This window comes from Thrips palmi, unplaced genomic scaffold, assembly GCF_012932325.1.
Source record: "Thrips palmi isolate BJ-2018 unplaced genomic scaffold, TpBJ-2018v1 HiC_scaffold_11, whole genome shotgun sequence".
NCBI classification, from domain to species: domain Eukaryota; kingdom Metazoa; phylum Arthropoda; class Insecta; order Thysanoptera; family Thripidae; genus Thrips; species Thrips palmi.
The window spans coordinates 7,897,246-7,908,466 of NW_023144622.1; the positions used below are offsets into that span (position 1 = coordinate 7,897,246).

General features: G+C 60.5%; 1 protein-coding gene across 1 annotated transcript in view; it reads left to right on the forward strand.

The window, feature by feature from the left end:
* The window catches only part of LOC117639715 (T-box transcription factor TBX20-like), an 87,025-nt gene that overhangs the window by 24,460 nt on the left and 51,344 nt on the right, over positions 1-11,221 (forward strand). The window lies entirely within an intron of this gene.

Here is an 11,221-nt window from a genome sequence, read left to right on the forward strand (position 1 = left end):
GACAGACGCAGAGGCGCCTGGATGACGGTCTTGCCCGCGGGCGGTGACGCGCGGTATCGACGCATGGACTTTCTCTGCTGCTGTGTGGCGTACTCTGTGTGTGTGTGTGTGTGTGTGTGTGTGTGTGTGGCCAGGTGATGCGCTACACTTTAATCGTCCCCGACAGCCATTCGGCGGTCGTTTGGCGCCACCGTCCGCTTGGCCGCTGTTTGACAGCCATTTGGACGAGAGAGGAGAGAGAGAGAGAGAGAGAGAGAGAGAGAGAGAGAGAGAGAGAGGCCCGAGTGGGACAAAGTGTGTCGCGTAATGGCGCCGGCCGCGCGGACGGACGTAAGTGACGCGCTGCGAACCTCTTTCTCTCTCTCCCCCGCCTCCGCTATCTGTCTCTGTCTGACAACGCGGACCGCGCTAATGTGCGAATGCTTAACAGCCTCGCGGGTCTTCGTCCTCCATGCTTGCGCCTTCGCAGTGGTCTGGCCGGCGCGGCGGCCGCCCTTCGTCAAAGTATGAGAAATCGCGGCCGTTCGGGTGGGGCGCCTTCCGGTGATGAGGAGGGGGGAGGGGGCGACCTCTTTCCTAGACACGTCGGCGGCTCATGACTGATGGCGCGGCGCCTGGGCCGGCCGGCTGTTCGGACAGTCGCTCCGTCTCTCTCGCACCCACCGCGACGCTCCGTGCGTGCGAGAGAGAGATGCGGTGCCGTTCGGAGACCGGCCGCTGGCTGCAGTAGGAGCGCCGCGCCGCCGCCGCCCCCTTGATGGCCGCCTCGCCACGCCCCTGCCAGTGTACCGCGAGTACAGCGCACTGCGAGTGGCGGCACTTTGCAGTGTGGCGTCGTGATTAAACCGCGCGGTAAATGAATCAGGTTCGCACGGCTCTTGTTGTTGTCCTTGTTGGCCCTCGGCAGGTGAGCGAGACAGACGGCGCGGGAGGACGGCGCGCTAACGAAGCGACATGTGTCAATGTGCGAGGACACCCCGAAAGCGGTTCCTTGGCCGTGCGAAAGGCAAGCCGCGAAAGCTGCGAAAGGCGAGGGAGGATTTTCGCTCCCAGAGTCGTCAAGTGTCGCCTGCCGCCATCCCCCCAGAGGACGCCAGGCGACGCTAGCAGGCTCTGTCTCTCTCGCACTCGTGGAGCGTGCCGCAGGGGAGTGAGCGAGAGAGACAGCGTTTGGCGAGGCAGCCACACGTCACAGAGTGATATGAACTCCCTGGCGGGCGAGCGCTCCCCGGTCGGAGAGTGTCACAGCCCGGTCGCGTTGACTCCGGACCGCATTTTTGCAGCCCTGCACGGCATGCCCGGAGTCAATGAGGTCGGTGTACAACAGCCGCACAAACGACACTGTAATGCGACAAAAGCCTTCCCACAATTCAATACAATTCGTATAAACGAGCCGAGGGGTGCGTGGCTCTGCGTGCGTCGCGCTAGTGCTGCCAAAGGTTTGTTTGCGGTCGCGCTGCGGGTGGCTCTGGGCAGCACTAGCGGCGGGGCGCATGAGGCCGCGGCGGGCCGCCGGATCACAGCACACTGATTCCGAGAGTCGTCGCTCTGTCTCTCTCGCACCCACACTGGGGCACCCCATGAGTGCGAGAGAGACGCTCTGAATCAGCCTGCAGCAGCACAGCACTAGACTTTGCGCGTGTGGGGGCTGGATGGAACCGCAGCGGAGCAGCTGAGCGTTGTTTGGACGATCCGTCACGCCAGGGCGGCCGAGGCGGGGCGAGGCGGGGCGAGGCGGGCGAGGCGGGCGACACAACGCCACCTGGCTGGACCGACCCGGTCCACGTCAAAAAATAGCAAAGTGTGAAACGGACCCTTGAATCAAAGTCAACGTGCGGGCAGGCGCGCGCCCCGGCCGGATGCCTCGTTTTGTGTGTGTGTGTGTGTGTGTGTGTGTGTGTGTGTGTGTGTGTGTGTGTGTGTGTGTGTGTCATAGCTCCCAACGTGTGTTTCCAGCAGCATCCACCAGTTTACACATATATTGCCTGGGACGCGACTGGCTTTTGTTGAAGTCACTGTGTACACACACACACACACACACACACAGATACACAAAAGACATGGGCGCGGTTGACTGCAACAGCTACTCAGCCTACAAAAGCACACACAAGCATAGGGTGAGCGCATTTCCATACAGAGCCACCCTTCCCTCTCCCCCCCCCCCCTCTCACCCAAGTCTCCCCCCTCTCCTCCTCGCCGTCAACAAGGGATGACGAAACCCGATTTTCCAGCCCGCTCCTAAATGGCGTCGTGGTTTCACGGCGGCTTTGATCCGCCCGGTGCTGCTGTGGCGTCATGCCGGTAGTCGAGTAGTTGAACGAGTACATACAGTGTGCCGGCCGTTTTGCCGCCTGTGCGGTCTTCGGGGAGGCGAAAGAAAGCGGACGATGGAGCGGTTAATCCAGTTGCAATTGTCTGCCTTCTTCACGCCGCACTGCAAAGTACTGCAAAGCGGCCCGACGTGCGATCCCAATTTGTCGGCCGAGTGCTGGGGCGGCAGGAGCGTCGCCGCGACACTGGAATCGTCTGGAGTTGTCCAGCGGGCCGCCGTGCCAACGAGCTTCCGCCGGCGAAATGGTTTTGACGAACGAGTCCACCTGCAGGCTGTCGCTCTCTCTCTCTCTCTCTCTCTCTCTCTCTCTCTCTCTCTCTCTCTCTCTCTCTCTCTCTCTCTCTCTCTCTCTCTCTCTCTGCGACGGCACGCCAGGAATGCCTCGGCCGGTGGAGTGGGGCGGGGAGTCGCGCGATGTGTATTCACAAGTTCGGCGTCTGATGTTCCCCGATGTTGTTCCCCGGCGACGTTGCTCGCCGGTGTGCCCCGGCGTCTCCCGACGTTCCAGCACACTGAGAGTCGTCGCTCCGTCTCTCTCGCACCCGTACGGCGCGCCCCGTGAGTGCGAGAGAGACGGAGCGACTCTCGGAGTGAGTCTGCGGACGACGACGGCGAGATGCCATCTCCGGCGATGACAAGCATCCCCGGCAATACGACACCGTTGCGAGAGGACGGGCAGGCGGGGCAAAAAAGGGGAAACGAAACGAAACGATTCGCAGATTGCGATGATGCTTGATAAAGCCATATAGACATTTTTCGACGCGCCGCGATGCGTCGCGACGGTGTTCCTGGAAGCGGCCTGGAGGGACGCTGGAAGCGCTGGAGGCACACTGGAAGCACGCTGGAAGCACGCTGCGAGCCGCACAGGCATCTCCATTAGCGTCAATCTCGCCGAGTTGTTTGATCCACATATCACAAGGGCCGCATTTTTCGCGAGACGCCGCCGCCGCCGCGGAGGCTGACTCCGAGCAGTCGTCGCGTCTCTCTCGCACTCGCGGCCCGGCCCGCAGACTGCCCTGCAGGTGCGAGAGAGACGGAGAGCGCCGTCCGACGCACCGCAGCCTCGCCGCCGTCGCGGCCGTCGCACGACGCCATGAGATACACGTCTGTATGTCTCAATTTTCGAGTGGGGTTGGCGGCACTGCACTGCTAGCGGAGGCAACGGGTTGGTCGTTCGGGCGAACGCCGCCAGGCGGCGCGGCGGTCCGATTCCCAACAGTGCTCTCTGTCTCTCTCGCACTCACGGGGCGTCCCGCTGGGGTGCGAGAGAGACACACCGCCCGCCTTTTTCCCAGTGCCGCGATGCCGCCGCCCTGCCGATTCGCTGGAAATGCGGAAGTCGCTTCATCGAAGCGCCGTGTTTTTGTTGTTGTTGTTGCTGCGGCTGCTGTTTCTTGTTGTTGTTTGTTGCTGGATTCGCACGACTTGGGGCCGGCGCCGCACTTTCAAGAAGCGCGCCTCGCTCAAAGATGTTGCGGTGTTTGCTATAAGCAGCCGCCGCTCGAGTGTGTGTGTGGTGTGTGTGTGTGTGCGTGTGTGTGTGTGTGTGTGTGTGTGTGTGCAGCAGGTTTGATTGCGCGCAGTTTATAGCCCCGTCATGTCCCCGATGTCGTCCCCGCGGGGGTGACTTCCTTGTTGTTGTTGTTCATGGGCACGACACCCCTGGGGCGGCGGGGTGGCTGTCTGCACTCTGGCGCGCGAGTGGCTCGGCGTGTGAGTGCGAGAGAGGGAGAGAGAGAGAGAGAGAGAGAGAGAGAGAGAGAGAGAGAGAGAGAGAGAGAGAGAGAGAGAGACGAGGGGGCGTGTCCCGCTGATTGATTCGTTTTGTTCTGGCCCCGCGACATCAACTTTATCGCCCCGTGATTTGCAGTGGGGTGGCACTGCCTTCCCGCGCGGTGCGCGCCGCGACCGTCATCATGCTCATCGTGATGACCATCATCATAATGAATGAATTGAATGGAAGACGGCCTCCTTCCGGGGCGGGGCCGCCGACGACGAGGACTCCGAGAGCACGCCGTCGTCGTCCGTCTCCGTCGCGCTCGCGGGCCGGCCCGCGGAGGTGCGAGAGAGACGGAGCCACGCTGTGGCCGCCGCCGGGCATCGCGTGCGAAACAGATCCATCTTTGGCGGCGTGTCAAAACATGACGTGGACGTAATGGGGGCCGGGCCGTGTGTGTCACGCGCGTGACGTTTTGCATGCCGGAGTCACTAAAGGGCTGTCTGGCCGTCGCCTCGCCACCGGCTGCCCGGCCGGCCGGCTGGGCCACCGGAAATTTTCGTAGTTAGACGACTGTCGACTCGGATCCGTTTCGGAGCATTAGCCACTGCGTTTCCTGCCCGGGGGCAGCCTGCCTGGAGTCGCACGGCCCAGGCCGTCCAAATTTTCGGGGGAGAGCCGCGTTTCCTTCGCTTTTCGATTAATTTTGGTGGATTCCGGGATTCACTCGCACACCCCCGACGCAGCGGGCCGCCGCGAACCGACCGGAAGTCCGACTGGCCCCGCGGCCGGCCGATGGCTGGCCGAAGGCTGGCCCGGGCCGGTATGTTAAAAAGGCGCGTCGCTTTCCATATTCTGACACTTTCCGACACCAGCGGGTCACACCGCCACGCCGCCACTCCACTGCTGACGGCAACGACGGCACCTCCACGGGGTCGCCCGCCAAGCCTAATGGGGACGAGTAATTTTTAGCACCCGCACTCTGTAATTTGAGTCAGAATGAGTGATTTGTTTTACCTCGGCAGCCCGCGGCGGCCAGCCCGAGCAGCCAGCCCTCTGATGCCCCCGAGGTGTCCGAAGGGCTGCGCCGGGCTGCGCTAATGCGCCAGTGTAGGCCCACGGCAAGCCCACGGCGGACGGAGGGAGAGAGACAGAGAGAGGTGTCGGTTGCTGTGTGTGGGTTTGTAGGTTGCCCGTGGCACTACTAATACGCGCAGGTAGTACACTGAAAAAAAAAGACTGACTGCTCGATAATTTCCCAGTGCGGTGCGCCGCTATTTTGATGCGCTGGATAAGGCGACGCGCGCGCCATCTGCCGTGTTAATGTGTTGATTCGAAACTAATGACGCCCACGAAAAAAAAGGGAGACAGACGCAGAGGTGAACGAGCCAAGAGCCAGTGTTTATTTCGCAAAGGAGCTCCCTCTTGTTTTATACTTTTTCCAGGCGGCGTTCTAGTTGCTCCTGTTGTTTTTTTCGGGGCTGTCGGAAAATTGACGACTCCTTGAAGCTCTCCGGGGACACACCGGAAAACAATAAACACGCGAAATAAGCAAACAGCACAATAAAGACCTCTCTCTCTCTCTCTCTCTCTCTCTCTCTCTCTCTCTCTCTCTCTCTCTCTCTCTCTCTCTCTCCCTCCCACCTTTCTCTCTGGCGGCGCGCACGCACACGTTCCGCCGCAATAACAATAAGGAAACGACAACAACAAAGACAAAAAAACAATTGCTCCGATTGTTGCACTTTTTTTTCGCAAAGTGAAACCGGTTCTGGGAAGTGCGCGCCGCTCTTGCCTCCTGGACGGACTGCCGTTCGTCGCGGTTATCAAAATGATGGCGGAAATTTCTCATACGCCGGCGAAACGCAATCCGATGACGCCGGCGGCGGGGGAACAGAGCCCCGCGAATCCGAATCCGAATCCGTCGGCTATCGGCGGGGACGGGTAGCGCGCACACCGCGCGGCATGCGGCGTACGCTCTAAGTACGCAATTACTGAATTACGGCAATAAAATAAGAGAGGCGACAGGCGATTAATCTCAATCACTTGTCAGCGAGAGGATGGAGTGCACCGCCGCGCGAACTGCAATGTGTGTAGCAGTCGTATTGCGGTTCGTGTGTGTGTGTGTCTGTGTGTGCGACGCGCCGTCGTCGTGCGAATTGCAATGTTGCGCCGTCGGACTCGCGGCTCATAGTGTGCCTCCCGAAGTGCGTGTTATGGCGCTTTGACAAGGTTTTCCCCGTTTTCTTTCCGTTTTCGTTTCTCTCTGTGGTTTTTTCGAGCCGCTCGTTGCCCGTCATTAGGACGACTGTGGCTAATGCTGGCGCTGCTGGCGTCTGGCGCTGCGTTGAACAAGCTTTGGGGGTTCTGTCTCTCTCGCACTCGTGCTTAGGGCGTTCCTTCGGGGTTCGTCGCGCTCAAGGGTTGATCTGTCGGGGTTCGTCACTCTGTCTCTCTCGCACTCATGTGGCGTTCTTTAGGGGTGCGAGAGAGACAGAGCGGCACTCGATCGTTCGGTCCTAATTACTTGGCGCAATGAGTCGCTAGGTGGGCCAGGGCGTCCAACACGCTCATCTACATATCGCTGCCCGAGAGAAAATTATAGGCTGCAGATTGGCTGCAGGCTGGCTCCCTCCAGGTTGCTTACAACGCGCGGATGGAACTCGGATGGCTGCAGACATTGGCTGTATTCGGACATACGTCAGCCAAAATACAGCCATCCGCAGCCGGTGCAGCGTCTCTGGCTGCACCTGCCAGCCACTGAAGTGTCCCTTTGGAGCCCAGTCAGCGCTGCTCTAGGCTGCACCCCGTAGCCTTCAGGATGCGCCAGACAGCCTTCCTTCGCGAGCCACGCTGCCTCCAGCAGCCACGAGGCTGCGAGGCACTGCTCTAGACTGCACCCCGCAGCCTTCAGGATGCCCCAGGCAGCCTTCCTTCGCCCGGGCCACGCTGTCCCCGGAAGCCTAGAGGCTGTGAGGCGCTGCTGTAGACTGCACCCCGCAGCCTTCAGGATGCTCCGGGCAGCCTTCTTTCGCCCGGCCCACGCTGCCCCCGGCAGCTATGAAGCTGCGGGTCAGAGCCACATCTCGGCCGCATCCTGCAGCCTCGTGGATGCCATCGGCAGCATCCAATCGCTACTAGGCTTCACTCCTTAGTTCATGAAGGTCTCCATGAGGACCTTTGAGGGTCCCTGTTACGCCCTTTGAAGTTTCTATGGAGCCCTTTGAAGGTTTTCTAGGGTCAGAACACCGTTCCGGATCCAAATCTGATAAGTAATTTCATGTAGGACTTACCGTTCCCGAGATATCAAAGATAGCAAAAAAGTTTCCCGATTTTTACGAAACTTGCATGGTTTATGTATGTTAACGTATTCAACTCAAATATCAGCATTCCACGCACCCAGTCTATTTTTTTCTATTTTTTATAGCCCTTTAATCAAGGAATACGACCGTTGCCTGAATACCGCCAGCATCCACCACGCTGCAATCCGTAGCCTACAGGCATTGCAGCCTACATGGCTGTTTAGTCCTGCCGTAGCCCGGCTGCATCCGGCAGCCAACACGCTGCGACGCGCAGCCTACAGCCATTGCAGCCTGCGTGGCTGTAAAGTGCAGCCGCGGCCAGGCTGCCGCAGGCAGCCAGCACGCTGCGACGCGCAGTGCGCAGCCTACAGCCATTGCAGCCCGCGTGGCTGTAAAATCCAGCCGCGGCCCGGCTGCCGCCAGCAGCAAACACGCTGCGACGCGCAGCCTACAGCCATGGCAGCCTACATAGCTGTAAAGTCCAGCCGCGGCCCGGCTGGCACCAGCAGCCAACACGCTGCGACGCGCAGCCTGCAGCCACTGCAGCCTACGTGGCTGTAAAGTGCAGCCGGGGCCCGGCTGGCGCCAGAAGCCAACACGCTGCGACGCGCGGCCCACAGCCATTGCAGCCTACATGGCTGTGACGTCTACGCGGCAGGGCTGGCGCCAGCAGCCACCACGCTGCGACGCACAGCCTACAGCCACTGCAGCTAAGTTGGCTGTGCGTGGCAGCGTTTGTAGGCTGCTTAGGGCAGCCAAAAGGCTTCTGTGCGCAGCTTCTGAAGCGTTTCACAGCCAAAGCGCTCCGTGAAACAGCCAGACCAGCCACTGCAGCGTGCATGGCTGCAAGTCCAGGACGTCGCTATGGCTGCGACATGGCTGCAACGCAGCCACGGCAGCCATGCATACAGCCAAAAAACGGTCCATACAGCCATGCGTCAGCCGTGCGTCAGCCTTTCTGCAGCCTTCTATTTTTACTCGGGTGGCCACGTGACTGGCTAACGCTGGCTAAGCTGGCTAGCCTGGCTAAGCTGGCGCAGGCCCGCCCCCGGCATTTGGAAGTCAACACTCGCCCCCATTACGGCCCCTATCGTCTCTATCTGAGTCTGCATGACGGGCTGCCAGGCTACCGCGGCGGGGGGGGGGGGGGGGGGGGGCTATCCGTCATCACATTCTCAAGTCTGGAGGCGAGTGCGGTCTGCAGCGCATGCGCGACGCGGTTAGGTTGTCGCCCGGACAAATAACGCGACCGGCCGAGCATTGCCTCTTTTTGTATCCCCGTCTCTCTCTCTCTCTCTCTCTCTCTCTCTCTCTCTCTCTCTCTCTCTCTCTCTCTCTCTCTCCCTCTCTCTCTCTCTCTCTCTCCCTCTCTCCCCCCGACGATGACACCTCTTGCTCGCTTTTTTGCCGGCCCGCCTCCGCGGCGCCGCGGTGCACCTGCAGTCTCTCTCTCTCTCTCTCTCTCTCCCTCTCTCTCGCATTCCTCCGGCGCGCCCCGCGAGTGCGAGAGAGACAGAGCGGAAGGAAGTGCATCTGTCGGGCGGAAGAAGGAAGCGCTTGGCCGGGCCCAGCCGCCCAGCGGCCGAGCGACACTTGGTCCCGAATTTCAGGAGGAAAAGCGCGTGGTTTTTGCCCCGTGGAATCTGGCCGAGGTGAGCCGAGGCCTGCAGACTGATTCCGAGAGTCGTTTTCGTCGCTCTGTCTCTGGGGCGTCCGTAAAGGCCAGGGCCGCCAGGGCCAGGATGTCGTCGCGGTGGTGGAGCACAGTGGGCCCGAAGACCGGTGGAGGCGGACAAAACTCTAGACGCGTTTTGAGCTCCAGAGTCGCTGAATGGGACTCGAACAGAACGTGTGACCCCACCAATGGATTGCTCTCCGAACGAGGAATCCATCGGTGTGGTTACGCGTTCGGTTCGAGGCCTGCTTAGCGACTCTGGAGCTCAAAACGCGTCTAGAGTTTTGTCCGCCTCCACCGGGGCAGAGGCCGTGTCCGCGTGGGCCGTCGGGCCGCCCCGCTTGGCCTGCTTCCCCATCACCGCGAGGCACCGCGATTACACGGCCATCCGTCCGTCAGCCGCCCCGCCCCGCCCCGTCGTCCCGTCGGCGCGATGATATTTCACACGAAATGTATAAATGTTTTGGATTCACATTCAGGTTCGGGGCGCGCCCCGCGGGGTTGACGGCCGTGACATTGCGGAGAAGGCGCGTCGTCTTTGAGGCGCGCACCGCGACGGCCCCGCCCCGCCCCGCCCCGCCGCCTCCGAGACTGACAAGCCGACAAGCCGTCTCCCCCTTTTTCATGATTCTAAATACGCTTTTCATTCCGTGTCCGCGGCCTGCAGTGGCGCTACACTGGCAGGCGCGGATCCAGGAGGGTGGCCGAAGGACAGTCGCCCCCCGATTCCTCGTTCGGAGAGCAATCCATTGGTGGGGTCACCCGCCCGGTTCGAGTCCCATTTAGCGACTCTGGAGCTCAAAACGCGTCTAGAGTTTTGGCCGCCTCCTGCGGTCTTCTGGCCCACTGTGCAGGCCGGCCCTGGATCCGCCACTGCACTGGGCGGCCCGTCGGTTCGTCGCCATGGCGAGTCCAGTCGTCGCCAACCAGCGCCGCCGTGCTTCCTTTGCATAATGGCGCCGATAAGGAGGCCGTGCTGTCTCTCTCGCACCCCCACGGCACGCCCACGGCACGCCCCGCCAGTGCGAGGGAGACGCCCGGTCTGCGGTCGTCTGTCGTCTTTATCGCTGCTAATGGCGCCGGGGGCCGTCCCCAAATGACGCGACCGCGTTTGAAAAAAACAACGTTTCTTCCTCCGGCATGGAGGCTTTGGTGAGGTAACGAGCCAGAGTTGACCCGAATGAACCGCCTTTCTGGGAGTGTTGAGGCCAGTGCAGTGACACGAGAGAGAGAGAGAGAGAGAGAGAGAGAGAGAGAGAGAGAGAGAGAGACACTTCCCTTGACGTGTGATGCTGATATTGTGAGAGTGACTGCGTCTATCCGTTCATCTCTGTCCGTCCGCCAGGTCGGCCCATTCAGTCACTCTGCTCATTCATTCACTCATTCCGATGCATTGGGTGCTCATGACTCCATTCACGTGAGTGAGAGCGCGGCTCGACGTGGCGAGGTGGACGAGGTGGACAAGGCACTGCTTTGACGGGGTTAGGGCGGGTCAGTTCCGGCCGACCGTGTCGTGTCGTCCGCCGCAGCGGACGTCCACCGCACTGATAATTTTCCTCCCCACTCCAACAACAACAACAACAACAAAACCACCACCACCACCACCACCACCACCACCACCACCACCACCACCACCACCACAAGAATACGCTTTACAGTGTAATCCGAGGAAGTTTTCGGCTTGTGACCTGTATCTGAGTGATGATGCCCGCCCTCCTAAACGACATGTTTGTTTCTTGTGTTTCAGGTGAGCTTTAGTGGCGGCGGCGCGTCTAGTATACTAGAGTGAGTAGCAGCAGACGACATCTGTCGAGACGTCAGAGGGCCCGTCGGGGTCCTCGCGGCCCCGCGGCGTCGCGGGGACCGGATTAATAATAGCGCCATCGTCTATGCTTCATATTTCCGAAACACGCTCTCACAGTTTGTCTATCCCCGCCGTTGAACATATTTCAAACGTGTTTTGATCGAGAAAAAAAATGTGGAGCCCGCTTTGATGACCTCATGTGTGAGTCATGAGAATGCGGGGGTCATGACCAGTAGGTGCTTTGCCCCCCGCTACACTGGGGGCAGGGGCGGACCCAGGGGCGGACCCCCGGGGGGGAGGGGGCGATCAGTTTGAGGAACAGGTGCAAACGAGCAGCCATCACTCATAACCCAGTGCACACAACACATTAGACAATCTCTTGTCTTGCCCCCAC